Genomic DNA, 13,347 nt, shown 5'->3' with positions numbered 1-13,347 from the left:
TTACTCCTTGGAGGCCATGTGGACCATGAAGTCCACAACCCTGTTGCTGTAGTCAAATTCATTGTCAGACCAGGAAATGAACTTGACAAAGGGGTCATTGAAGGCAATGCCAGCCCCCGGCATTGAAGGTGGAGTGGGTGTCCCTGGAAAGTCGCAGGAGACAACTGGTCCTCAGTACAGCCCAGGATGCCCTGGAGGGGGCCCTCTGATGCCTGCTTCACTACCTTCTTGATGTCATCATATTTGGCAGCTTTGTCTAGGCGGCAGGGCAGGTCCATAACCCACACATTGGCGGTGGGGACATGGAGGCAATGCCAGTGAGCTTCCCATTCAGCTCAGGGATGACCTTGCACACAGCCTTGGCAGCACCAATAGAACCAGAAATGATGTTCTGGGCAGCCCCTTGGTCATCATGCCACAGCTTTTCAGGGGGGCTATTCATGGTCTTCTGGGTGGCAGTGATGGCATGGACTGTGGTCATGAGTCCCTCCATGACGCCAAAGTTAAAATGGATGACTTTGGCCAGGGGGGCCGAGCAGTTGGTGGTGCAGGAGACATTGCTGACAATCTTGAGGGAGTTGTCATACTTGTCATGGTTCACACCCATCACAAACATGGGGGCACCCACAGAAGGGACAGAAATGATGACCCTCTTGGCTCCACCCTTCAAGTGACCCCAGCCTTGTCCATGGTAGTGAAGACACCGGTGGACTCCACAACATCCTCAGCACCAGCATCACCCCATTTGATGTTGGTAGGAGCTCGCTCCTCGAAGATGGAGATGGCCTTTCCATTGATGACAAGCTTCCTGTTCTCAGCCTTGACTGTGCCTTTGAACTTGCCTTGAGTAGAATCCTACTGGAACATATAGACTATTTGGTTGAGGTCAATGAAGGGGTCATTGATGGCGACAATATCCACTTTGCCAGAGTTAAAAGCAGCCCTAGTGACCTGGCACCAGTACAACCAAATATGTTCACTCTAGCTTTCACCATCATGTCTCAGGGTTGCAGCTGGCACTGCACAGGAAGACACGACTGTCTGAAGAACAAGATGCCCAGCCAAAATATTTTTTAAAATTCATACTTTTGGAGTGTTTTGTCGGTTTATTCTAACTACCCCCATCACTATTAAAGTTTATCATAACAAAAGTTTATTTTTTAAAACTTTAAAAACAAAACTATTTTTAATAAAAAGGCTTAAATATATCCTTAGCAGGGTAGAGGATTGGTGGAAGGTCTGGGTACTATAGTCATCTGGAGACCAGGCTGTCAGAGGCTCTGTCATCTTCAAAATGTGGCTTTCTAGGTTGCGTCAGGCATCAACATCCAGCCAGAAGATGAGAGTGGGAGATTTTTATGGACTGGGCCTGAAAGTGGTGAATGGCACTTCCATCAACATTACATTGGCCGGAACTCAGTCATGTAACCAGACCTACTGCAAGGGCCTGAGAATATCTCCTGCTGCAACTCAACAACTCTAACCTATGACAGAAGTGGGGAGAGTCATCAGCATTTGGTGAACAACTTGTCATCTCTGTCATAGTGGGACTACCAACTCCTCTATTCTTGAAACTTACATACAGTTTCTGGCTTTGCCAAAATGAGATATACTAAGGATGTTGCTTTTAATAAAAAAAGAGAGATCTTGCTTTAATATGAAAATGAGTAGGGAACCTTTTTTCTGCCAAGGGCCATTTGAATATTTATAACATCATTCTTAGGACATACAAAATTATCAACTTAAAAATTAGCCTGATGCCCAAACCGGTTTGGCTCAGTGGATAGAGCGTCGGCCTGCGGACTGAAAGGTCCCAGGTTCGATTCTGGTCAAGGGCATGTACCTTGGTTGCGGGCACATCCCCAGTAGGAGATGTGCAGGAGGCAGCTGATTGATGTTTCTCTCTCATCGATGTTTCTAACTCTCTCTCTCTCTCCCTTCCTCTCTGTAAAAAATCAATAAAATATATATTAAGCCGAAACCGGTTGGCTCAGTGGATAGAGCGTCAGCCTGCGGACTGAAAGGTCCTGGGTTCGATTCCGGTCAAGGGCATGTACCTGGGTTGCGGGCACATCCCCAGTAGGGGGTGTGCAAGAGGCACCTGATCGATGTTTCTCTCTCATCGATGTTTCTAACTCTCTATCTCTCTCCCTTCCTCTCTGTGAAAGATCAATAAAATATATTTAAAAAATAAATAAATAAAATAAAATATATATTAAAAAAATTAGCCTGCTATATTTGGTCAAACATTTAATTAACTCACCCCTAATGCCTTGGCGGGGCCAGACCAAATGATCTCACGGGCCTTATACAGCCCAAAAGCCAGACGTCCCCCACCTCTGGTTTAAACGAATAAAATATTTTGTTGCTGTTTGGTTGATAATATATTTGTTGGGTTGATGATACGAGTTCCAAATGAGGGGACGGATAGTGTGGAGTGTTATATGGTGCCAAAGTCCAAGGAAGATAAAGAGCAAAAACAGACGTGATGGTCAATAAGGCTGGTGACACATACTCCAGTTCTCCTACAAGGTGGTAGTAAGATAACAATCCTCCAGCCCCTTTGAAGTTAGGAGTGATCATTGATTTGTTTTGACCCATGAAATGTGAGCAGAAGTGAGTCATGATTGCCACGTTTCCTTCCTTCTGCCGTGGGTAACTGGGAAGCACATATTTACATAAATCTTTGTCAGCCTGCCCCTAGATCAGTGATGGCGAACCTTTTGAGCTCGGCGTGTCAGCATTTTGAAAAACCCTAACTTAACTCTGGTGCCGTGTCACATATAGAAATTTGTTGATATTTGCAACCATAGTAAAACAAAGATTTATATTTTTGATATTTAATTTATCTATTTAAATGCCATTTAACAAAGAAAGATCAACCAAAAAAATGAGTTCGAGTGTCACCTCTGACACGTGTGTCATAGGTTCGCCATCACTGTCCTAGAAGACTGGGATCAGCAGAACTGCCCAGTTGGCTCATGTTGAGTATGTTTATGGGCAGGACATGCACCTTGGGTGGGTCAAGGTATTGAAATCTAAGAGTTGTTGTGATCCTTTACCTGACTGCTACATCAGGTAAAGGTTCTCCTTGAAAAAATGTGCTGACATAATATTTTGGATCAGATGTTAAAAGGTTAAATTTCACTCTATGGGATTTGAAATGTAAAGCTGCTTTGGGAGGGAGATTTTGTTGACATCAACTTTAAGTGGTATAAATCGATCCCATTTATTCATTAAAATACAATATTCAATTTAAAAATGCTACAAAGTCTGCTATAATCTTCATTATTATATAAAATACCAGAGAAAGAGCAAACATTTTATCTGTTTGAGGTATACAATTACAGAAAAATAATAATTTCTTTTTCAAGAAATTTTTTAATGAGGTATAATTTTCAGAGTTGTAGATTTAGATTTTAGTAAAAATAATTTTTTTTTCTTTTCTCATAAAAATTGTTCCTCTTTCCCTGCAGGGATTTTGTGTGGCTTTTCTTAGAACTGCCTCCCTCTTAATAATATTAAAAGAACTGTAATTAATGCCAGACGATCTTTTTCTCCTTTTGTTTCCTCAGTTCTGCTTTAAAAATTCTATGATTATCACATTTAAATTGCAGTATTAGTATATTTGCCACCAAGGCCAAGATTCACTGTGATATATCCTCTGCCCCAACATGAATACATGAATAAAGATGACAGCAACATTAATGGGAGACAGTAGGTTATGTGTCTTTCCTCTTTTGCTGTACATGTTGCTCCAGATGATGATGTTGATGATGATGATGCTTTTTCTCCTCCTTTTTCTTAACTCTTCCACCTCTTCTTTTCTTCTCCCCTCTCTCTTTTTCCATGTGTATTTATGAATCGTACAGTGCACAATTGGTGGCTTCCCCAAATGGCAGACTCAAAGCATTGACGGTTAGATGGCTGCCGTGGGGGGTGCGATGCCATGTGGACTTGAAGATTGCAGCTTTAGAAACTGAAATGTAGAAGTGAACGGACTTGGAATGGAAGGTTCCACGTCTCAGTTTATGTTCCTCTAACGTAGCCGTCTCTAAAAGTGAGACCGTAAATTCTAGAACATTGCAGTTCCAAGAAAGAAACTCAGAAGTCTTTGTGGTCAGTCATTTATCTGTGGAGGCTGCTGGCAGGCGCGGGAGGGGCAGCGGTGGAGTGGTAGCATCTGGTTCCTTCTCAGGCTTCAGTCTGAGTGGCTCCACTTTAACCTGGTGTATGTTTTGGGCTGCTTACACTTGAAAACCACTCCACAAGACCAGTATAGTCATTTTACAATTGAAGAAACTGAAGTCCCAATTCTCTGTTTGGTTTTCATATGACAGGCAATAGAAAGCCCTTGAGCACTCTTGAACTTGGGCAACATAGAATCATACAAAAGATTCACCTGGCGAGAAATAACTGAAGCAGAGAGAGTGGGAATAGGAGGACCATAAAGGAGCCATTTCACTCCCCGTGGTGAGGTGCAGGCCAGGGTCAGATGCTGCCTGTGACCAGCCAGGGACTACCTGTTGGGAGCTACAAAGAGATCTGCGGTTGGTAGTTGCTGTGCTGGACCTGGGTGCACGTGGGGGAGGCCACGCTGCAAAGTGAAGCTGGCTGCCACCAGGATTGAACCTGGGGAAAGTCAGTAAAAGGCACAAGACGCCCCAAGATCTGCTGTTGCCTGTAAGGCTCAGCTACTGAAAGTCTTGGGTAGTACGTGACTTGGGTGATACAGCGTCTCAAGGAGTCAAGAATGAGTGGGGTGAGTTGTGTTGACCAGGTTAATGCATTTTCAGATTTGGTGTCAGTGCTGAGCCTGAGACCACTCTGCCAAAGTCACAGTGTTCACTGAGGCCAGCTGCCAACTGCCTGGGGCCTGCGTACCTCTTGGTGGGGTGGGATCCTAGCGTGGAGCCAGTGGAGTTCACCAGACTAATGCAGATTCATATTTGGCCTTGTGTGTGTGTGGCTGGGGGGGGGGGCGGGGGGGCGGGGGGCGCTGGTCAACACAGTAAAGATGGTGACTGCCTGCATTGGCAGAGGGCTCAACAACTGAGACCCTGGTGGCCAACCCTCCAGCCTTCTTCCTGAAGCCACACAACTCGGTTTCTCCCCGTATGTCTGGCAGCTTCTGAGCCTCTGTCTCTTAGCAGGAGCTCATGGTGAGTTCCTGCTAGCAAGAGTCAGGGCATGGGCCCTTTAAGAGGTTGCCTGGGTTTTTAGCAGCCTTCTGCCTCACCCAAACGCATGAAATACTGGCTGATTTTTCACAACCGGATGTTTTGTGGGCTCCTCTTCCTAACACTGGTCTCCAGCCTGGGGAACCTGGCACGGGGCTTGGACCTCATCACTCCTCTGGGGGGACCTCTGCAGTTTAGATATCCCTCCTGCTTCTCAACCACCACACTCCTGTTAACTTCGATGTGGCTTCTTCAGAGCCTTAGTTTTAGGACTTCAGTTCAGCTCGTCTTCAGATGTTTCTCCAGGTTTATTGTTCTGTAATTTAGATGTGATTTTGAGGGGATCATGGGAGCAGGCTTTCACAGTGCCCATCTACTCTGCTGTCTTATCCGGAAGAGCCTGAGTTAGTGTTTTCTTGAATCTGAGTTATACTCTGCCCAACCTCATCCTTAGAAAAGTCTAAGGTATTCTCTCTCAAAATGCTTTTTTAAAATAATATACCCTAAGTCAGAATATGTTCTTTGACTCCAATATAAAAGGATTATCTAAACTGATTGCTGACTTAAGTTGGTAGCATTCTTACTAATACACTGTATATAATGTTTGGTATATAACTACATATGTTAATGTTCTGTATAACCACCCTACTCAAAGAAAACATAAACTGTAAGACCAGTTAGAAATTGTAGGAGAACAGAGACCTAAAGGAGACAAGGATGGGTGTAGTAAAGGGCTGAAGAATAAAAACTGAATTTTAGGAAACAACTATAGTTAATGAAGAAACAACTATAGAAAAGAAAAACTTAGCCATTCAAAGAAATAAAGAAAACACACACACACACACACACACATTTGATGGAGTGGCATGAGAAGTTCCCTGGGTCTCTCCACTTGAAGTTTCAACAATTGAACAGCTATAATTCAACATAGGATTCCCTACTCAATGCACTAACATGTCTGAGAGATCCATGCATTGATCACGTGAGGGTGGGCAAGTGGGAGTGAACCCGGGAGGTGGGAAGGGAAAAGAGCTGAGACGGTGCCAGGGGGACAGCCTGGAGCTGGAAGCCCACAGCTCACTGTGAGTCTCAGCCCAGAGAGCGGAGGGATCAGGTTGCTGCTGGCACCCCCTTCATCCTGGAAGAGCAGAAAGATACAGTGAGCATTCCTGCAGGAGTGGGCAGTACACGCCATAGCTAAACCCAGGGACCTTGGTTGCCTGACAGTAGCCATTCCAGACAGGGAGACAAAGCCACCGAGCCTGGCCTCCTCCCCACAGCCTCCCAGCTCACCTGCCCTCACAATCTGCACAGTCCCTTTGGGCTCATCCCTCAGCTATTTTCTAGAAAAGAGGGACTCTTTGGCAAAGAGGCATCGTCCCTGGTACATACACTGCAGGGGTAGTGCCAAGAGGCAGAGTGACATCCTTGCTGCTTCTGGGAGAACAGATCTTTGCGGTCTGGGGAAATACAGCTCTCTTCAAACCACATTCTTCTCACACTAAATCTGAAGTCTAGCCACACGCCTATTCTGAGGAAAAGACACATAGAACCAGTGAGACTGGGAGAGGGAAAGGGGAAAACACAGAGAGGGAACACAAACAAGTGAAGAAGGACTTGGATTAACATCTCCTTTACCAGGGATTTATTTGCTCGTAGAGACAACAGAGGCTGTCAACTATAGAAAAAGAATTTCGGTTTTTAGATCTAGGAGTATTATTTCCCTAAAGCTAGCAGAAAATTTTTTTTTACAAAAATAAAATAGGTCATAGAAGTTACAGCAAATTTTATAAATTATAAACAATGTTAAACAGTAAGAGTTGCTTTTGGACCATTTTAGGAACTTCTTGTGGTTTTTTACTAGTCCTAGCACAAGTCTTCTGCTGGATATGAATCTATTGGTCATTTTATTTCTAGAAGATACAGTATTCCCCACCCTTTATTTTTGGGTTAACTTTTCATGGTTTCAGTTACCTGAGATCAATCATGGTCAGAAAATATTAAATGGAAAATCCAGAAATAAACAATTCATAAATTTTAAATTGTGAGCCAAACTAAGTTGTGTGATGAAATCTCACCATATCCTGCTCCATCCTGCCCAGGACATGAATCCTTTGTCCAGTGTCTCTAGGCTGTTGACGTTCCCCACACGTTAGGCAGTTTGTAGTCACCATCTTGGTTATCAGATTGACTGTTGCGGTATCACAGTGCTTGTGTTCAAGTAACCCTTATTTTACTTAATAATGGTCCCAAGGTGCATGAGTAGTGATGCTAGCAGTTTGAATCTGCCAAAGAGAAGTCATAAAGTGCTTTTTTGTAAGTGAAAAGGCGAGTACAGTACAATAACATATTTTGAGAGAGTGAGACCACATTTTATTAGAGTATATTGTCATAATTGTTCTATTAGTTATTTTTGTTAATCTCTTATTGTGCCTAATTTATAAATTAAATTTTATAATAGGTATGTACGTAAAGGGAAAAATATAGCATATATAGGGGTTACTCTCCATGGTTTCAGGTACCCACTGGTAATCTTGGAACATGTCCCCCGTGGATAAGGGAGGACTACTGTATACTATCTTGGTTCTCTTGGCACCAGTTCTTCTCTGTTTCTCTTCTCTGACTCTCCCCCAAGTCTCCTTGATTCCTTTTTCTCTGCCAGTCCCTTAAAGATGCTTTCTCTTCCTAGGTACAGTCATCATCTCTCTTCTTACTTTAGGCTTCTCTTTTTTTTAATCTCACATCCTTTCAGGGTATTTATTATCACTGATACTCACATGATCTCAAACCTACACATCCAATGCTTTTCTCCTAAAGTTTGTATCCATATTCCCAGCTGCCTACTGAACAGGTGACTTGAACTCAATATATTGTCTAAAATCAAATTTGCAGTCTTCCCACCCAATGCCTCATTCTCCACCAAACTTGTTCTCTTTCTCTTAGTTGATGGCCTCAACCTCTTCTCAGCCAACTGAGTGATTCTCAGTGCTTTCCCCTTCCCACCTCCCATATCCAGTTTGTCTCTGAATTGTGGACACTGCTTTTTGACATTTTTCCTTTTTAGAAATTTATTTATTTTCCTTTTAATCTTTATTGTTGAAAGTATTACATAGGTCCTCCTTTTCCACCCCATTAACCTCTTCCAGCCTGCTCCTGTCCTCCTCCCCACCTCCCAGGCCCTCACCACCCCATAGCCTGTGTCCATGGGTTATGCATACATGCATACAAGTTCATTGGTTGATCTCTTCCCACCCACCCTCCGCTGCCTTCCTCTAAGATTCAACAGTCTGTTCATACTTCTGACATTTTTCTATTTATTCATTCATTCATTCATTCAGAAAATGAGTTCATTCGATTCCAGACACTGGGGTAATGGCAATGAACAAAACAAAAGTCCATCCCCTTAGAAGTTATGTCTAATAGGGGGAAGTAGGCAATGGACAAATAAATATATAATAGTAGCTGGTAGTAGTGCTAAGAGGAAACATGAAGCAGGGTAAGGGAACAAAGAGTAAAAGAAGGGAGTTTCCATTTTAGATGCGTTGATTAAAGAAGACATTTCTGATGAGGTCACAAATGAAAAGACATCTAAGTAAGTGAGGGAATGGAGTGTCTGGTCGTAACCCTGCTTCTGCATTCTCAATGTCCCTGCCTCGGTCCAGTCTCCATCACTGCTCTCCCAAGAGTTTTCTGGCTGAATGCTTCAGACTTCACATTTCTTGGTCTCATATGACCTCTCATTCCTTACACACCCTGCAGTGTCCACCACATGGTCCAGTACACTGAACTCTTCAAAGTTCTCTGAATGTACCGCACTTTTCATTTCCTTAGACATGTTTTCTTGTTGTTCCTTTTGCCTGGAATAACTCTTTCTGAATGCCACTGCTGGGTGATCATTACATATTCTTTCCATATCCTTGTAAACTGCCTTAAATTTTTTTCTCAAGGCAAATAGGATTAAGTCATTGAATAAAATTCAGTCTAAATTTTACTTTTCTGTGACATCTCCTTTGAAATACCACAAAAATTTACTTTTTCCCCCACCCTCAATACTGCCAAACATTTTTTTACTAGAATCTATTGCAGGGGTTAGTAAACATTTTCTCTAATGGACCAGAAAGTAAATATTTTAGGTGTTGTGGGCCATATGGTATCTGCCGCAACTACTCAGCTCTGCCACTGTAGCGTGAAAGCAGTCACAGACAACACGTAATGAATGAGCATGACTGTGTTCCAGGAAATTTATTTACAAAAACAGGAGGCAAGGCGTAGTTTGCCGATCCCTAATCTGTTGCCGTTTTGTATTGTATCGTGATTATTTATTTCTTTTTCTGCTTCCACAACTAAATTATGAGTTCTTTGAGGACAAGAACCTAGCGATCATGTATTGTTTTTTCAAAGATGGCCATCATGACATCTCCTATCACCCCGGCTCTTCTGCAGTGTGATCTGCCGCTGCCCTACTAGTGGTGGGGTCTAAGCCTAACTTCCCTCCCTTGAACCCAGGGTGGCTTGCAACTCGCTTCTCACCATAGAACATTGAGGAAGTGAGGCTATGTGATTTCTGAACCTAAGACTGAAAAGGCCATGCTCTTTGGTTCTCTTGTAACACTCCCTCTGGGCATGGCTCTTCTGGGAACCTAGCCACCATTCTGTCAGAGGCCAAAACACACACACGGAGGGGCCATGTTCATTCAGGTGGACAGTTCCAACTGAACCCTATTTGAGTCATTCCAGTCCAGATACCAGACAGGTTTGTCAGGAGCCTTCCCATGGTTCCAGCCCCCGCTCCCTTGCCTGTTGTCCAAGCTCCTCAGCTGAGGCCCCAGAGGGGAGTTGAACCAGAGGGGAGTTGCTGCCCCCAACTAGCCATGACCAAATTGTGAACTTGTGAACAAAGGAAATAATGATTATTGCTCCATTGCATTGGTCCATTATGTGTTTTTTACTGAGATATAATTAACATATAACATTGTTTATACTGAGGAGACCAAGATGGCGGCGTAGGTAAACACCGGAGACAGCTGCCGCAAACAACCATTTCAAAAATACAACTAAAAGACGGAACGGACATCACCCAGAACCACAGGAAGGCTGGCTGAAGAGAGACTCTACAACTAGAAGGAAAGAGAACAGCAAATCGAGGCTCTGAGGCGGCGCAGTGTGGAAAATACAAAGGTACCGAGGTGCGCGCGAAAGCGGGCTGGTGGCTGAGGGCGCGGTTGTCGTTTTCTGTCGGGAGTGAGTCTCTGACTCTGGGCTCCAGATCCGGGCGAGTCTCTAGGGACCCAGACTCAAACGGGAGAAGCGGGATTATCCGGCATCAGTTGGAACCTGAGGGCAGCTTTCTCTCCGAGGTTTGCAGCGGCTGCCGGGGTTCTGAGAAGCAGAGCCTCTGGGAACGGGACTGAGCGTGGCCATAACTGCTCCCTCCGCCCGCCCTGTTGATCCCGCCCCGCCCAAACCCTGCGCACAGCCATTTGCCGATCGCCTCAGGCAAAGGCTGGATTAGCGCCTCCCCAGAAGGCAGACGTTTTCCATACAGCTGATTCCTATAGCCAGTCGGCCTAGTGGTCAAATCCCTCTAGTGTTAACTACAACAATTAAGGCTTGGCTAGAACAAGACTGCGCACAGAGACCACAAGGGGGTGCACCAAGAAAGCATAAAAGATGCAGAGACAAAAAAACATGACAGAAATGGAGGATATGGAGCTAAGAATCGCAATTTTGAGGGCTTGCCATAAATTTGTGCAGAGCCTCACGAAAACTAATGAGACCCTCGATGCTACGATAAAGAAATTAGAAAGTAAGCATACACGGACTGAAATAAAGAATATTATACCCAATAGCAGACCAGAGGAGCACAAGAATCAAACCAAAGATTCGACAAAAAACACCCAATTGGAAAAGCAAAATGAAAAAAGAATCCGAAAGTGTGAAGATAGTGTAAGGAGCCTCTGGGACAGCTTTAAGCGGACTAATATCAGAATTATTGGAGTACCAGAAGATGAGAGACAGCAAGATATTGAAAACCTATTTCAAGAAATAATGGCAGAAAACTTCCCCCATCTGGAGAAAGAAATGGACTTACAGGTCCAAGAAGCGCAGAGAACCCCAAACAAAAGGAATCCAAAGAGGACCACACCAAGACACATCATCATTAAAATGCCAAGAGCAAAAGACAAAGAGAAAATCTTAAAAGCAGCAAGAGAAAGAGGCTCAATTACCTACAAGGGAATACCCATACGACTGTCAGCTGATTTCTCAACAGAAACTTTGCAGGCCAGAAGGGAGTGGAAAGAAATATTCAAAGTGCTGAATACCAAGAACCTACAACCAAGATTACTTTATCCAGCAAAGCTATCATTCAGAATTGAAGGTCAGATAAAGAGCTTCACAGATAAGGAAAAGCTAAAGGAGTTCATCACCGCCAAACCAGTATTATATGAAATGCTGAAAGGTATCCTTTAAGAAGAGGAAGAAGAAGAAAAAGGTAAAGATACAAATTATGAACAACAAACATGCATCTATCAACAAATGAATCTAAGAATCAAGTGAATAAATAACCTGATGTACAGAATGAACTGGTGATTATAATAGAATCAGGGACATAGAAAGGGAATAGACTGACTATTCTTGGGGGGGAAAGGGGTGTGGGAGATGCGGGAAGTGACTGGACAAAAATCATGCACCTATGGATGAACACAGTGGGTGGGGAGTGAGGGTGGAGGGTGGGGTGGGAGCTGGAAGGAGGGGAGTTATGGGGGGAAAAAAGAGGAACAAATGTAATAATCTGAACAATAAAGATTTAATTAAAAAAAAAATTTTCTCCTATGCAACCCTCAAAAAAAAAACAAAACAAAAAACATTGTTTATACTGTTTAAGTGTACAACGTGTTGCTTTGATACACTTATATATTGGAAATGATTGCCACCCTAGCTGATAGCTTGCACAACTACTATATTACATAATTACCATTTCTTTTTGTGATGAGAATGTTTAAGATATACTCCTTTAGAAACTTTCAGCTATATATACAGTATTATGAACTATAATTGCCATGCTTTATATTTGGTGCCATTAAGTTTTGAGATGGTTTGTTACATAGTAAAAGATAATTGAAACAGCCCTTGTTATGAGATTTTGCTTTTATTTTTTTTTTAAATATTTTTATTGATTTCAGAGAGGAAGGGAGAGGGAGAGAGAGATAGAAACATCGATGATGAGAGAGAATCATGGATCAGCTGCCTCCTACACATCCCCTATTGGGGATCAAGCCCACAACCCTGGCATGTGCCCTTGACTGGAATGGAACCTGGGACCCCTCAGTCCGCAGGCCAATGCTCTATCCACTGAGCCAAACCAGTTAGAGCTTATTTTTAACATCAAAGCAACAACAAAAATAAGAACCTGAATGTCATATTGTTTATGTGTGACTTCTACATTAAACTACTTTAGTATGTGAAATACATGGGCATAATTTAACAGTCATCTAAGTCTTGGGGCCTTAAACTAACATTTTGAGATGCTTTAACTAGGAGTACATCTTCTAGGCAGAATTGGTTGGTTAATCAGCACTTAAGCTCTCTTACTAAAAATCCACATTCCAAAGAGTTGAGCACTAGTGTTGTAAATATAGGCATCTAAGTCTGCTTGTGCATTATTAGTATAAGGGGTGTTATACTAATAATATGCAATAATCTCTATATATAAAAGCCTAAGCGACTGGCCAACCATTTGACCGTTCAGCCAGTAGCTATGATGCGCACTGACCACCAGGTGGCCAACGCTCAACACACAGGTATGGAAACATGGAACAGACTGATAAATCTCAGTGGGAAGGGGGCCCTGGCCTGTGGGGATCAGGCCGAAACTGGCAGTCTGACATCCCCTGAGGGGTCCCAGATTGTGAGAGGGCACAGACCAGGCCGAGGGACTCTACTGGTGCATGAATCTGCGCACCAGGCCTCTAGTATACAATAATATTTCATTGATGAAATTCAGTTTTTAAAATATGCGATAAACTAGAAAGAGTTGGTAGACCCTACCTCCCTTGAGTAAATAAACCATAAGAATCAGCAGGCACAGCAACGACACATATTTGGAACTAGGAAGGAGGTCTAGAACTCCATTTGGTTCTGTGTTCCCTTCTTAATGAAGGACCAG

At 43.3% G+C, this 13,347-nt stretch overlaps 1 pseudogene; it reads right to left on the bottom strand.

Moving 5' to 3' along the window:
• Positions 1 to 7,354, bottom strand: LOC139016023 (glyceraldehyde-3-phosphate dehydrogenase-like; annotated as a pseudogene).
• Between the last annotated feature and the right edge of the window lie 5,993 nt (positions 7,355 to 13,347).

Source organism: Myotis yumanensis, unplaced genomic scaffold (assembly GCF_028538775.1).
Source record: "Myotis yumanensis isolate MYYU_CA2020_CCGP unplaced genomic scaffold, mMyoYum1.0.hap1 SCAF_9, whole genome shotgun sequence".
NCBI classification, from domain to species: domain Eukaryota; kingdom Metazoa; phylum Chordata; class Mammalia; order Chiroptera; family Vespertilionidae; genus Myotis; species Myotis yumanensis.
The sequence above is the reverse complement of the archived record's forward strand: the minus strand, read 5'-3'. Positions and strand labels throughout refer to the sequence as shown.